This window comes from Lacerta agilis, chromosome 5, assembly GCF_009819535.1.
Source record: "Lacerta agilis isolate rLacAgi1 chromosome 5, rLacAgi1.pri, whole genome shotgun sequence".
In the NCBI taxonomy this organism is placed as follows: domain Eukaryota; kingdom Metazoa; phylum Chordata; class Lepidosauria; order Squamata; family Lacertidae; genus Lacerta; species Lacerta agilis.
The window spans coordinates 58,937,161-58,950,640 of record NC_046316.1 but is presented as its reverse complement, the minus strand read 5'-3'; the positions used below and the strand labels follow the sequence as shown (position 1 = coordinate 58,950,640).

The following is a 13,480-nucleotide window of genomic DNA, read 5'->3' as shown; positions in this document are numbered from 1 at the left end:
CTCACTTGGCAAGGGCACTGGGCAATGGGGAAGATGCTTCCCATTCCCCGGAGTTCCTGAGAGTGAGGGTGGCGCAGGGACAAGGGCGCTCAAGGCCGCTTCATGTGTCACAGCATCCCTGGCAGATGGACCTCGCAGAGGCGCAGGAAGTGAAGTGCTGCGCAACCCATGACTAGATCACATGCGAATAAGAAATGTAGGGGCGTTTGGTGGTAATAGTAGTTGTTTTTGGTTTTCTTTTCTTTGGGGCTTGTTGTGGGGAGCATTTACTCTCGGTATATAAAGGCTGGAAAGCCACGGCCCCAATAGTTGTTTCTCGGAGCATGTACACAGGGCAGCAATGCACGCAAGGATACCACATGCAGTGATGTGCATGCTGATCTCACATGGTAGTTCCTGTGTCAAAGTGCCATCTGCTTCAATAATTTTTGTAACGTCTGAAGGAGCCTAGACATAATCATGAAACCGGAACGTCTTTTATATATAACACATGGCACATCTTATGGTGTTTTTCTCTCACCTTGCAAAAGAAAAACGAAAACCATCACCAGTTTGCCACTTTTGAAAGCAATATTGCAGGCTTTATATGGGTGAATTGCTCTCTGAGCCTCAATTCCCATCTATAAAATGGGTATAAGAACAACCCTCTTTTTAGACATCTAAAAGGAGGAATGAGAGAAGGACCGGGAGTTTATGAGTTTTTACCCAAGTAGTGTCTGAGGTGACTTACAGCATAAAAGACAACCTGTTGCACATTGGGGGCGCCACATGCCTTTGTAACATTTTAAGTGGTAAAACACAATTTTAATGGATAAGGATGTATTTAAATAACGAAATACAGGACGCGGGTGGCGCTGTGGTCTAAACCACTGAGCCTAGGGCTTGCCGATCGGAAGGTCGGCGGTTCGAATCCCCGCGATGGGGTGAGCTCCCATTGCTCAGTCCCAGCTCCTGCCAACCTAGCAGTTTGAAAGCACATCAAAGTGCAAGTAGATAAATAGGTACCAGTCCGGTGGAAGGTAAAAGGTGTTTCCATGCGTTGCTCTGGTTTTGCCAGAAGCAGCTTAGTCATGCTAGCCACATGACCCGGAAAAACTGCCTGCAGACAAACATTGGCTCCCTCGGCCAGTAAAGCGAGATGAGTGCCACAACCCCAGAGTCGTTTGCAACTGGACATAACTGTCAGGGGTCATTTACCTTTACCTAAATAATGAAATGTAAATGATTCGTTATAAAGCACTGAATACATCTATTAATGCATACAGCCACAAACAACAATATACAGAACTGCAATTGCTCCCCTCCACCCTGTAACAGAAGTGGCATAGATATAGAGTTGGCAAAAGTGATATTCAGTGTGCCATTTTTTAAGCAGCTTCAAATCCAGGCTTGTCAATTTGTGGGGAGGGAATGTATGTGACTTCATAATCACAGTCTTTTTATGACCAATTGTTTTCTACTGTCAGTTTTGCATCATGCAAATCACCTTTTGCAACACACAATTTTCAGAAGCCGATATCTATGAGGTGTTTGGCTTTCTTGAGCATATTATATACATTTGCATATGGAGATGCAAATGTTTTCTCCATTTGCCTCCTAGACTTGTTTGATCTGTCTACTAGGAGTGAGTACCTGTGGTGTCAGGCAGAGCTCTCATCCAGACTTGCCTGCATTCAACTCCAAATCCTCCCTCTCCCCCAACCATTTGATTTTGTGGAAGGTAGGTTGGCAGTTGCACCAGCATACATGGCTTTCAGGAGGGTAAAATGCTGCTGGTATGTTGTGTTGCAAGGCTGCTTGTTTGCCTGCCTCACCATTCCTGTTGCCAGAACCATAAGCTGCCTTATGCCGTGATGATCCACCTAGCCCTGTATTGTGTACTACTACTCTGACTGGCAATTAGCAATCCGGGGTTATTCCGCACCCTACTCCCTGATCCTTCTGAAAACAAGAGGTTTGGATCTGGCATCTTCTGTGTGCAAACAAACCATGCAGATCATGTTTGGCAGGGATGGGAAACATGCAGCCCTCCGGATATTATTGCTGGCTTGTTTCCAACAACACCTGCATGGACCACAGATTCTCTATCCGTGGGCTAAAGCCTCTGCCACACTCAAGTGCTTTATGGGCTATTTTCCTATCACAACATTAGCAACTGCTGGCATGGCCAACTCATTCTTGTTGTCCTGAGTATTGGGATTGCAACAGAAGGGTGGGGTTTAAACCTTCTGAAATAAATTAATAAATTTTGAAAATGAATGAATGAATCAATCAATCAATCAATCATGGAATGACCATAGCATGGTAAAGTTCATGCTTTGCATGCAGGAAGTCCCAGGTTCAATCTCTGGCATCCCCAGGCAGGGCTGAGAAAGGCTTCTGTCTGAAACCCTGGAGAACCACTATATAAGAATAGACAATAGTGAGCTCGACTGGACCAAGGGTCTAATTCAGGATACATTAGTTACGTATGTACTTATTGCATTTGTAGTGTTCCCTTTCTTCAAAAAGCTCAGGATGGCATATATGCCTCACCTCCTTTTATCCTCACAACAACCATTTGTGGGTGTGTTCGTCCACACTTCTGCTTGTGCCACACCTAAAAAGCAGTCAGATAGGAGGAACCGTAGCACTAGACTAGAAATTAAGAAGCTGCACCAAGAGCTCTCCATCAAAGCTAACGCAGAGCTTAACCAAGCTCTGCACTAGCTTTGATGGAGAACTCTTGGTGCAGCTTCCTAATTTCTAGTCTAGTGCTACGGTTGGGACCCTTGAGCCAGATCCTGATCCTTCCAATAACTAAGTCCCAGATCATAGGATCAGGCCATATAAAGAAACACTCCCACACTCCCTCGCTATTTTGTCAGTCACTATTGTATCAGTTGGAATCAATGGGTACTCCAAGAAGTGCAGCAAAGGGGGCAGAGACACTGGGTTGACTTGCTTGACAGCCACCCTCACCGCCCCCCCCCCCTGATGATAGACCTTGGCTCAACATCAATCACTTGAAGGCTCTTCATCCAACATGTACACTCTCTCTTGAGCGCTGCTGCAGCCTCCTGTGCCCTTTCCCTAGTACAAAGCATGTTTGCTGCTGGTGATGCGAGTTGTTTCAGCAGATATGAACTCACAGGGCAGAACAAGCTGTGCAGCGGGTGAATATGCTGGCTTTTTATTCCAAACATGTTGTTTATGTCATAAAAGGAGACAACTCTGCAAGACAGGATTGAGAAGTGGAAAGGTGAACAAATAGGGCCCCTGAAGGTGTGCTGATACGAGCTTAATATGAAGGTATATCTGTCTGGCTATGGAACTGTGACAAGGTGTGCACATATATCTGAATTGGTCTTCACCGTCAGCACTGCATGATGGATGAGCATAATCAAACAATGTCCTAGGGAGAACATATTTCCTCCTCCGCTTGTGAAATTTCATCACTGTTGTGGACAAGACTCTCTGGTAATTCTGCCAGAAACCCCCCACTACCGGAATAGATGGGTGCTGTCTGTTCTAAAACTCTGACTAAGGGCCAAACGAGACTTGACGTTAAAAGGTTTCATAGCATTTAATGTTCAGGGATTTTTAAAAACACAAACAGGAAAAACCTGCACAGGAGATGCAAAGACTCATTTAACAATTTGGCCCTTAATATTCATTTGAAATATTACTATTTAGATATTTTTTTGCCATCATTCATTTGTGAAGAGTAGCTGAAGGGGATAGGTAAAGGTAAAGGTACCCCTAACCATTAAGTCCAGTCGCAGACGACTCTGGGGTTGCGGCACTCATCTCGCTCTATAGGCCGAGGGAGCCAGCGTTTGTCCACAGACAGCTTCCGGGTCATGTGACCAGCATGACTAAGCCACTTCTAGCGAACCAGAGCAGTGCACAGAAACGCCGTTTACCTTCCCGCTGCAGAGGTACCTATTTATCTACTTGCACTTTGACGTGCTTTTGAACTGCTAGGTGGGCAGGTTGTGAAGAGTAGCTGAAGGGGCATAGAGTGCCCCAAATCACCTAATTTGCCTGCTGATCTTCTCACTTTCCCCCAGTTGCAAATACCTGTAGTGGTTTAAATTATGACATACTATATTGTTTGTTTATATCCGAGTCTATGCAAAAGAATAAAAACTCACTGTTTATTTTCTGAGCACCAGGGATCTTAAATGATAACACCCTTTTCTAATTGTGCAATAGGTATGTGGCAACATGAAGAACTATCTTGCTGTATGAGGCAAAAGGTCAATCTAGTCCAACATTCTGCTCCCAGGTGTAGCTAACTAGATTCTTCTGGAAACTCAAAGGCAGGACATGAAGGTGATGCCCTGTTATTATAGCATCTAGTAATCTAACGAATTCTGCCTCTAAACATTGGGGCCTATTAATCACGACTACTACCTTATTATTTCTTTATTACAAGCAACCCAGATCCCTCCCCTGATCAGTGTAATTTCTGGTGTGGGAATATTACATTTCCCTAGCACTGTTACCTTAAAATGTTGCAATTTTTTTTTAATACAGTGAACACTGGACATTGTATATTTGATTCTCCTATACAAGGTAGCCAAGCAGCTGCCAAGAGGCACTTATTGGATAGTGATGGATGTTTGGGCAAAACCTTCCCACATGCATTGAAATGTGCATTATAGTCACATGGCCACAGGGACTAGCTCTTCTTTCTGATGATGTGCCTGGCAGCTGTGCCCCCCCCCCCCCCACTGTTGGAGCATGTCAGAAGGTATACACATATACCACCATTACATGCTCAGAACCCCTTCTGATGTGCTCCAAATGAATGGAAGGTTTATGGTCACCAAATGTGGCAGGGAGATCAGTCCATATGGCTCTGACCCCTCTCACACATTCTTTCAGTGCAAGGGGTTGTCATTTGAACCTGACATGAATTACTGTCATCAGCACAACTCCCATTCAGTTCAGGCTATAACATTTGTTGCATTGTTTTGGTTGCTTTGGATACTTTTTCTTGCTTTACCTAAAAGAGCAATATTAGGAAAGCGTCTGTGAATTGCAACAAATCCTTCTCCCACAGTTGCATGCTCCCGCTCTCCTGCACTGGAGTGTACAGCTCTAGTGGTTTTCCTATGGGGTGGGGAGACAACAGTACTGATGAACCAATTTTTGACTCCCCACGTGAAAAGGAAATAGTAAAATGTAGTTTTACTAAAATCTAAAATGATAGAAAACCACAAAAGGAGAAAGTTTTAAAGAGCTGCTTGGTTTGAAAAGTCTTGTCAGTACAGCACTGCGATCCTCAGTATGCAACCACTGATAGGTAGTAGATAAATTATTGAGAGTATTAGTCATGTTTAACATATGTAGTATGAAGAAATGTGGGAATTATGTTGTTATTACAGAAAGCACAAAAACTTTAGCATGCAGGGATTGTTCTTTGTTAATCTTAAGGATTTTGAGGGTTTTATCTGTAAATACTGCTGCATAAGAATATTTCTTTTAACTACAGTATAATGATTCTTGAGCAATATTAGGGTGAAAAGCCTAAGCATATTCACTTAAAAAGTAAATGCCATTGAATCTCTCGAGCAGTTTTGAATAAACATGGTTAAGCTTGGAATGTAAATCATGCTTTATTCATGTCATATATATGGTATCTTAGTTTGCTGGTATTTAAACTGTAAGGACCCTTCCCACACTGTCAAAAGCCCTTTCTAAAACCAGTTAACTAGCATGATGAATGTTTGGTGATACCATACACTATAAAGTATATATTCTACTTGTTCTTGATTTTTCAGGGACTCAGGACAGAGCCATGTTATGTCTACAAACGCACATTCATAATCTTGCATTTCCTAATGTGACACAAGCTGGTGGAGAGTCAGGGGACTTTGGTAGAGGAGATCAATAGAGGCTTGTGATGTTCTTAATCTTTCCACACCCAGCAATTCTCTGCAAATGCCCCCCCCTCCATCTCATTGGTTAAGACACCTTGGGTGGGCAATTTTCAAGGGAGAATCATTGGTCGGAGGAAAAATTAAGCATCTCCTCCTCCCTGGGAATGGCCACCTATCAGAAATGCTGTAGTAGTGGATTTCTTGCATCAATAAGGAGCTGGAATAGATTATCTTTGAAGTCCCTCCCAACTGTATGATTCTGTGACTGTAAAATGTTCCCCAGCTCTGCATTGCTATTGTACATTATATAACTTGCAATTCCAGCAACACAGTGGTTAATATTATCACATTTGCTCTTCTACTAGTTCAAGTTGTGCTTCAAATAATTGTGTTTCCTCAATTCCAGATTCTTCAGGTTTATTCAAATATTGAACAAACATGCATTTACCAAGTTTGCTGTAATGTAACTTTGAGAAATGTGTTACAATTTCTTTCTCCAAACTTGTGTTCAGTGTGTTGTACCATCTTGTGATGTGGAATACTAGAATAAATTAGATCAGTGTTTTTCAACCACTGTTCCGCGGCACACTAGTGTGCCGCGAGATGTTGCCTGGTGTGCCGTGGGAAAAATTGAAAAATTACTTTATATATAGTCAATATAGGCACAGAGTTAAATTTTTTAACATTTTTTAACATTTTCTAATGGTGGTGTGCCTCGTGATTTTTTTCATTAAACAAGTGTGCCTTTGCCCAAAAAAGGTTGAAAAACACTGAATTAGATTTTAAGGAGTTTTGCTGTTGCTTCAGAAGAAGAAACAAGGAATACTGTATTCCTCTTTGTCTTACATTTCCAGTTACTGTATTGACTTAGCATTACAGCTTATCTAAAGTGCTAGAAAAGCAGAGTGTCTTTTCTTTAACTATATCTTATACTTTGCTCAGATCGTTCAGTTATGGACAAAAATGGAATGTGTTGCTAAAACAACAATGAATGCTAATATTTTAAATACTGCTGTTAGACAACCATCAGTTATTGTCGTAATCTTATTTGCAGAACACAAAATGTATTTTCATAAACCTGTTGATTTCAGTGAACTTCAGCCAGGTTAGTTTGTGCTGGATGGTGCACATTTAAGGATCAGTGGCAGAACAGAATGGGAGCTGCTGTGATCACAGAGGTTACTCTCCTGTTTCCTTGGAAAGTTTATAGCTATAATCAGGATTTTCAGGCTGCGCATCTGCCAGAACAGTAGTGGCTATACCTGCAGCTTTTATGCAGGAGATGGTATCAGCTTTCAGTAACATGGGCCCCTTGTGCTAATGCCCAGAATACAGTGTGGAATTATATGCTCTACAAGCCATACAGCCTCTGAAGGGGGTCCCAGCCCTATAACGTAGTTGGCTTTATCAGTGATATTGTGATACATTTTCTTGAAGACAAACAGGGCCATCTCTAAATAACTTTTGGCCTCATTTTTATTCACTTAATGCGGTGCTTCCATTTACTTTCCCCCATCTAAACCCATCATCTCCACATGCTGCCTGTCTCTGTTTTCAAGGTCCTCTGCTTTCTCCAATAAAGCTCTGACCTATGTCAATAGCTTCAGTTCCAAATAAAATGTGCATGTTTTGAGTCATCTTGCAGATCAGATTTTCCCAACTTTTCAAATTGGATTTGAGAAGACAATCAAATATGCCTTCCCCCGCTGCCGCCACTGTGGTCTTCAGTGATTTCAAGTTCTATGCAGTTGTTTCAAACCCTGAAGTAAGCCCTGCTCCTCTCTAAGATGGTGGGATCCAATTTGCCTTTGTAGGTCTCTTCCTCCCCTGCAGTTTTCACATGGTAGTGGGATAGTGTTACTATTTCTCACAAATCCAGAAGAGACAGATCTCACATCCCAAATCCCAGGGACATGTGAGTAGGGGTGTAGGAAGGGTGTGTGTGCGAGGTGTGTGTGCATCCGCCCCGGGTGCCACCCTGAGGGGGGGGGTTTAACAAAATGGCAGGCAGCATTTGTCACTGCAGGGCCTGCAGTGCGCACGAGATATGCGTCTCAGCGCCCGCAGGCTCTGCACTGTCCGCCCGCTGCCTCCTCCCCAGCTGTAGAACGGCTGAGGCCCCGCTGCATGCCCCATACCTATGGGCACTGCACCGCGCCCCATATGGGGGCCAAGTGCCCTGTCCCTATGGGTGTCGCGCGCCACGCCGCACCCTGTCTGGGCGCCACATGCCAAATCCCGTCTGGGCACCACACGCCCTGTCCCCCACATGCTGCATCACCCTATGCGTCTCGTCCCTGTGGGCACTGTGTGCCCCGAGGCACGCAGCACACATAGGGATGGTGCGGGGCGGCACGGCATGTAGCGCACGGTGCCCATAGGGCGTGCAGCGTCCATAGGGACGGGACATGCTGCACCTCCCATAGGGACAGGGCATGCCATGCCGCTCATAGGGATGGCATGGGACACCAAGCACCCCATTCCGTCCCTATAGGCACCGCGCCCCTATGGGTGGTTTGCTCCACCCCTGGGCACTCTGCCCCATGTGCCTGAGAGGCTTCCTCCACCACTGCATGTGAGGATTCTAGAGGTTACATGTTTCATGCCACCCCAATTTCTGAGCGGTGCGAGATTCCAAGGGTTTCAGGGTTGGATTGAGGCACAGCAGAGACTGGTGTCTTTATGATATTTTGTTGTTGTTGTTTAGTCATTTAGTCATGTCCGAATCTTCGTGACACCATGGACCAGAGCACGCCAGGCACTTCTGTCTTCCACTGCCTCCCGCAGTTTGGCCAAACTCATGTTAGTAGCTTCGAGAACACTGTCCAACCATCAGGTCCTCTGTTGTCCCCTTCTCCTTGTGCCATCAATCTTTCCCAACATCAAGGTCTTTTCCAGGGAGTCTTCTCTTCTCATGAGGTGGCCAAAGTATTGGAGCCTCAGCTTCAGGATCTGTCCTTCCAGTGAATATGGTTCATTTATTTATACATATATACAACCTATTAAATATTCAGGAAAAGTCAGAAGCCCAATGTAACTTCGTTTATTCAACAGCTCACTCCCATATTAAAACAAGAACACACTCTGAAAGCCCAACAAGAACTGCCAGTTGACAGTTGACAGTTGACAGAGCTTGCCATTAGAACTTTCGTCCACCTACGCTCTGCGATTGGTTAGAATCATAACGTGTTAAACCCAATACATAACACTCCTCCCCCCAACTTCCTAACAAAAGGAACAAACATAGTCATCAAAGTGTGCTGGCCTTTTCTGCTCCCGCTGGGAGCGTCGTGGTTCCTGTGCCCGAATGGGTGACCCAGGAGGTTCCTCCGGTACCTGCAGTCTAAGTGGGGAGGCCAGCTCTGAAGGGGTCATGGCCAATGGCACCATTGAGGACTCCGGCCTGAAGTCACCTTGCTGGGGTAACTCGGTCACCGGCAACCCATCTGGTTCCCACCCTGGCCTGGGCACAGATTCTCCCAAAGTACCCATTTCTCTGTACTCTGGTTCCACTTGAAGTTCCCTGTTCGGAGGTGTCCTGGTTCTGATCTGGTCAAGGTGTCTCTTCCAAACCAGACCCCCCTCCAACCCTACCTCGTAGGAGACCGGACCTGTACAGCGGGCAATGGTACCTGGGACCCAACCCTGTCCGGGCCCATAGTTCCGGACGTACACAGTGTTCCCCGGGAAGAACCCTCTAGGAACCCCCCACACCACAGTCGATGGCCGTTGCTCAAGAGCCCGGTCGGGGTGCATACGATCAAGGAGGATAGTGAGGTAGTGAGCCTCCTTCCCATAAGCAACTCCGCTGGGCTCCGGACGGTCACTGCGCTTGGAGTGGTGTGTTGGGCCAATAAGAACTCCGCTAACCGGAGAGTCCAGTCACCATGCACTATGTGCCTAAGTGCGTCTTTGGTAGTACGGACCATGCGTTCAGCTTGGCCATTAGTGGCTGGGTGAAAAGGAGCGGAATGAATGTGGCGGATTCCATTCTTTGTTACAAATTCTTTGAATTCCGCCGAAGTAAAAGCAGTCCTATTATCACTCACCAGTGTGTCTGGCAAGCCATGTGTTGCAAATAGCTTCCTAAGCGCGTTTATAGTTGCTCTCGTGGACACGGTTGAGGTTGGCACCACCTCTAGCCACTTGGACTGAGAGTCGACCACTATTAGGAAGAGTTGGCCCTGAAAAGGCCCCGCGAAGTCCACGTGCACCTGGGACCATGGGGACTGTGTGGACTCCCAGGACTGTACTGAAGCCTTGGGTGGATCCGGCCGGGAGACCTGGCAGGGCTCGCAACGTTTCACCCAACCCTCTATCTCCGCATCTATGCCTGGCCACCACACATAGCTATGGGCCAATGCCTTCATCCGGACAATTCCCGGGTGTGACACATGCAGCCCTTCTAAGACTTTTTTTCTTAACGGGGTGGGGACTATAACACGGCTACCCCATAACACGCATCCTCGGTGAGTAGACAGCTCGTCTTTGCAGGCTGTGTAACATGAAAATTCTGGACCCGGCTTCCCGGGCCACCCCCTCCCCACCCAGTCCGAGACACGGGCCAATAGTCTGTCCTTCGCGGTTGCGGCGGCAATGTCCTTCACATGCAGGGGCTGGTCAGGTAAGTCTTCTAGCCGCAGGATCTGGTGGGCAGGAGCAGGGTCAGGGCCGCTCTCCGGCAGTGGCAAGCGGCTGAGTGCGTCTGCGTGACCCATGGCTTTCCCAGGTCGGTGCTATAGTGAGTATTGGTACCCGGCCAGGAAAATGGACCAGCGTAATACTCGTGGCGAAAGCATCTGGGGTGTCTGGCGGTCGGGCGCAAAGAGTCCCAGGAGTGGCTTGTGATCTGTAATGATTGTGAAAGGCCGACCATAAAGGAAGTCATGAAATTTTTGACTCCTTTAACTATTGCCAAACCCTCCTTGTCAATCTGGGAGTAGTTGTGCTCTGCCGACGTGAGAGTTTGGGAGAAGTAAGCCACTGGAACTTCCCTCCCATCTGGGAGCTGGTGGCCCAGTACTGCGCCCACTCCATAAGGGGAAGCATCGCAAGCCAACACCACCGGAAGCTTTTCGTCGAAGTGTGCCAACACTGAGTTGGACACAAGCAAGTCTTTGACCCCTCGGAAAGCCTTGGCCTGTTGAGGGCCCCAGACCCATGGTGCTTTTTTGTCCAGGAGCCTGTGCAAAGGCTCAGCTACGGCTGCCTTGTGTGGCAGGAATGCATGATAAAAATTAAGAAGTCCCAAGAAGGCTTGTAACTCTGCCTTGTTCTTTGGGTCTGGGGCATCGCAAATGGCGCGCACTTTGTCCTCTGCTGGATGCAGGCCGTCCGCGTCAACCCGGAACCCCAGGAAATCCACACTGCTAACTCCTAACAGGCACTTTTTCTGCTTTACTTTAAGTCCTGCTGCCTGGAAGCGTTGGAGCACTGTCCGTAATCTGGCGGTAAAGTTCTCTTTTGATGATGCGGCAATCAGCACATCATCGAAAAATGGTGTGACTCCGGGAATGCCTTTAAGGAGACGATCCATTAGGCTCTGAAATAACCCTGGGGCCACGCAAACTCCAAACTGTAGGCATTTGACCCTGAAAGCACCCCTGTGAGTCACGATTGTCTGGGCGTCTGCGGTGGCCTCATCAACGGGCAGCTGCTGATAAGCTTACGCTAAATCTAACTTCCCAAAAATCTTGGCCCCAGCCAGGGTCGCTAACACATGGTTCACTACTGGAACCGGGTATGCGTGGTCCTGTAAGGCCCGGTTCAGGGTGCATTTGTAATCACCACAAATACGGACTGAGCCATCTGGCTTAACCGGTGTGACAATTGGGGTTTCCCAGGTTCCCGAATCTACCGGCTCTAAGACCCCTTGTGCGACTAAGCGATCAAGCTCCTCATCGATCCTGGGTTTCAGCGCAAATGGGACTCTACGGGCCTTGACCCAGATGGGTTGCACTGTGGGGTTCAGCCGTAGGGAAATCGGGGGTCCATTGTACAGGCCCAGGGTTCCATCAAAGACTGATGGAAACTCCTGGCAGATTGATTCGAATTCTGCCCCTGGGGAAATCTGATTAAGCCCTGAAATGCTTAAGCCTAATGGCCCGAACCATGCTAGGCCTAGAAGGCTAGTGAATGGGCCTTTAGTTATGATGAGGTTCAAATTCTTGGTGTACTTCTTAAACTGGACCTTGAAGGTGCCCATACCCTTTAGCTGTATTCTTTTCCTCTGGAATTCCCGCAGAACTATGGGGGCCGGGTGGAGAGGAGGACCGCCGTCAGGACAAAGCTCTTTCAGAGTCTTAGCAGATATTATGGAGTAGGATGAGCCGGTATCCAACTCCATAGTACACAGGGATCCCTCTATCTTGAGTCGCACCCTAAGCTTATTGGGCCCCGGGGACGGAAGTTGCAGTACCCTGGCTGAAGAGGTGGACTGTAACTCCTCCTCTATGTAGGCCTCATGGACACGTTGCTTGGGTCATGCTCCGAAGGTCTTGGAGCGGCAGACTCGACCAATGTGCCCAGTTTTCCCACAGCGGCGACATGTGGCATTCCGAAACCTGCATGTCCGCCGCTCGTGGTTTTCTCCACAGCTGGCGCAGGTCCCTTGAGGTGTGTCAGATGATCGCTGGTTTGACAATGTGCTCGTAGCTTGGGAGCTGTGGTGTCGGTCGGATCTGTCCGAAGCTCGGTGGACATCCCCATTGTGGGAATCTACTGAAGATGACCGGTCTCGCTGTATGCGGTGAGTTCTCACTTCGGCATGTAGGCTGTAGGCCGCCTCATGGGCGTTATCCTTCTCAAACGCTGTGGCCATATTTATTGCTTCCATCATTGTGATGTCATCTTTTGCCAGCAGCTTGCGGGGGAGACGGCTGTCTCGCACGCCAATGATGAATCTTTCGAGAAGTCGTTCCTCGATGTCAGTGAATTGGCAATACATCGCAATTGCCCGGAGCGCGGTGATGTATTCACTCGCTGACTCTTGCGCTTGTTGCACTCTGTGCGCCAAGTCGTAGCGGCAGTGGTTCTTAGTTGGCTGAGGCGCGAGGTGTCTTGTCATAGCCTGTGTCAGCTCATCTAAAGTGCAGGCCTCTATGTCCCTGGGTGCCATCAGACCTTCCAGTAAAGTGATGGCGGAACTTCCCAGCACAGTGAGAAGTACATCTACTTTATCAATTTCCCTAGTAAACCCTTGAAGCCGAACATAGCTCTTTATTCGGCGGAGCCATTGTGGCCATTGCTCGGGGTGGCTCAAGTCGAAGTCTGGTGGTGGCCTAGTCTGCCCAGCGGCCATTTTCGTACCTTGAGCTGTCGCTTGTGTTGTGCTGGTTGATTGCGAAGGCGCTGCTGGCCCTTCTTCACTACCGGAGTTCTCCGCAGAGTCCAGCGTGACTGGATGTCGCACTCACTATGAGTGGCAGGGCAGTGCTGCAGTGCCAACTCAGGCCTCAAATCCAGGCCTCCAACTCAAGCTCACTGTGTGTGGCAGGCCTCAAAATCAGGAGGGCCAGCATCCCATCCTCGTCGCCAGTATTAAATATTCAGGAAAAGTCAGAAGCCCAATGTAACTTCGTTTATTCAACAGCTCACTCCCATATTAAAAC

The 13,480-nt window shown here is 47.5% G+C and overlaps 1 protein-coding gene across 1 annotated transcript in view; it reads left to right on the top strand.

Moving 5' to 3' along the window:
* DGKG (diacylglycerol kinase gamma) overlaps positions 1–13,480 on the top strand; it is a 177,095-nt gene that overhangs the window by 399 nt on the left and 163,216 nt on the right.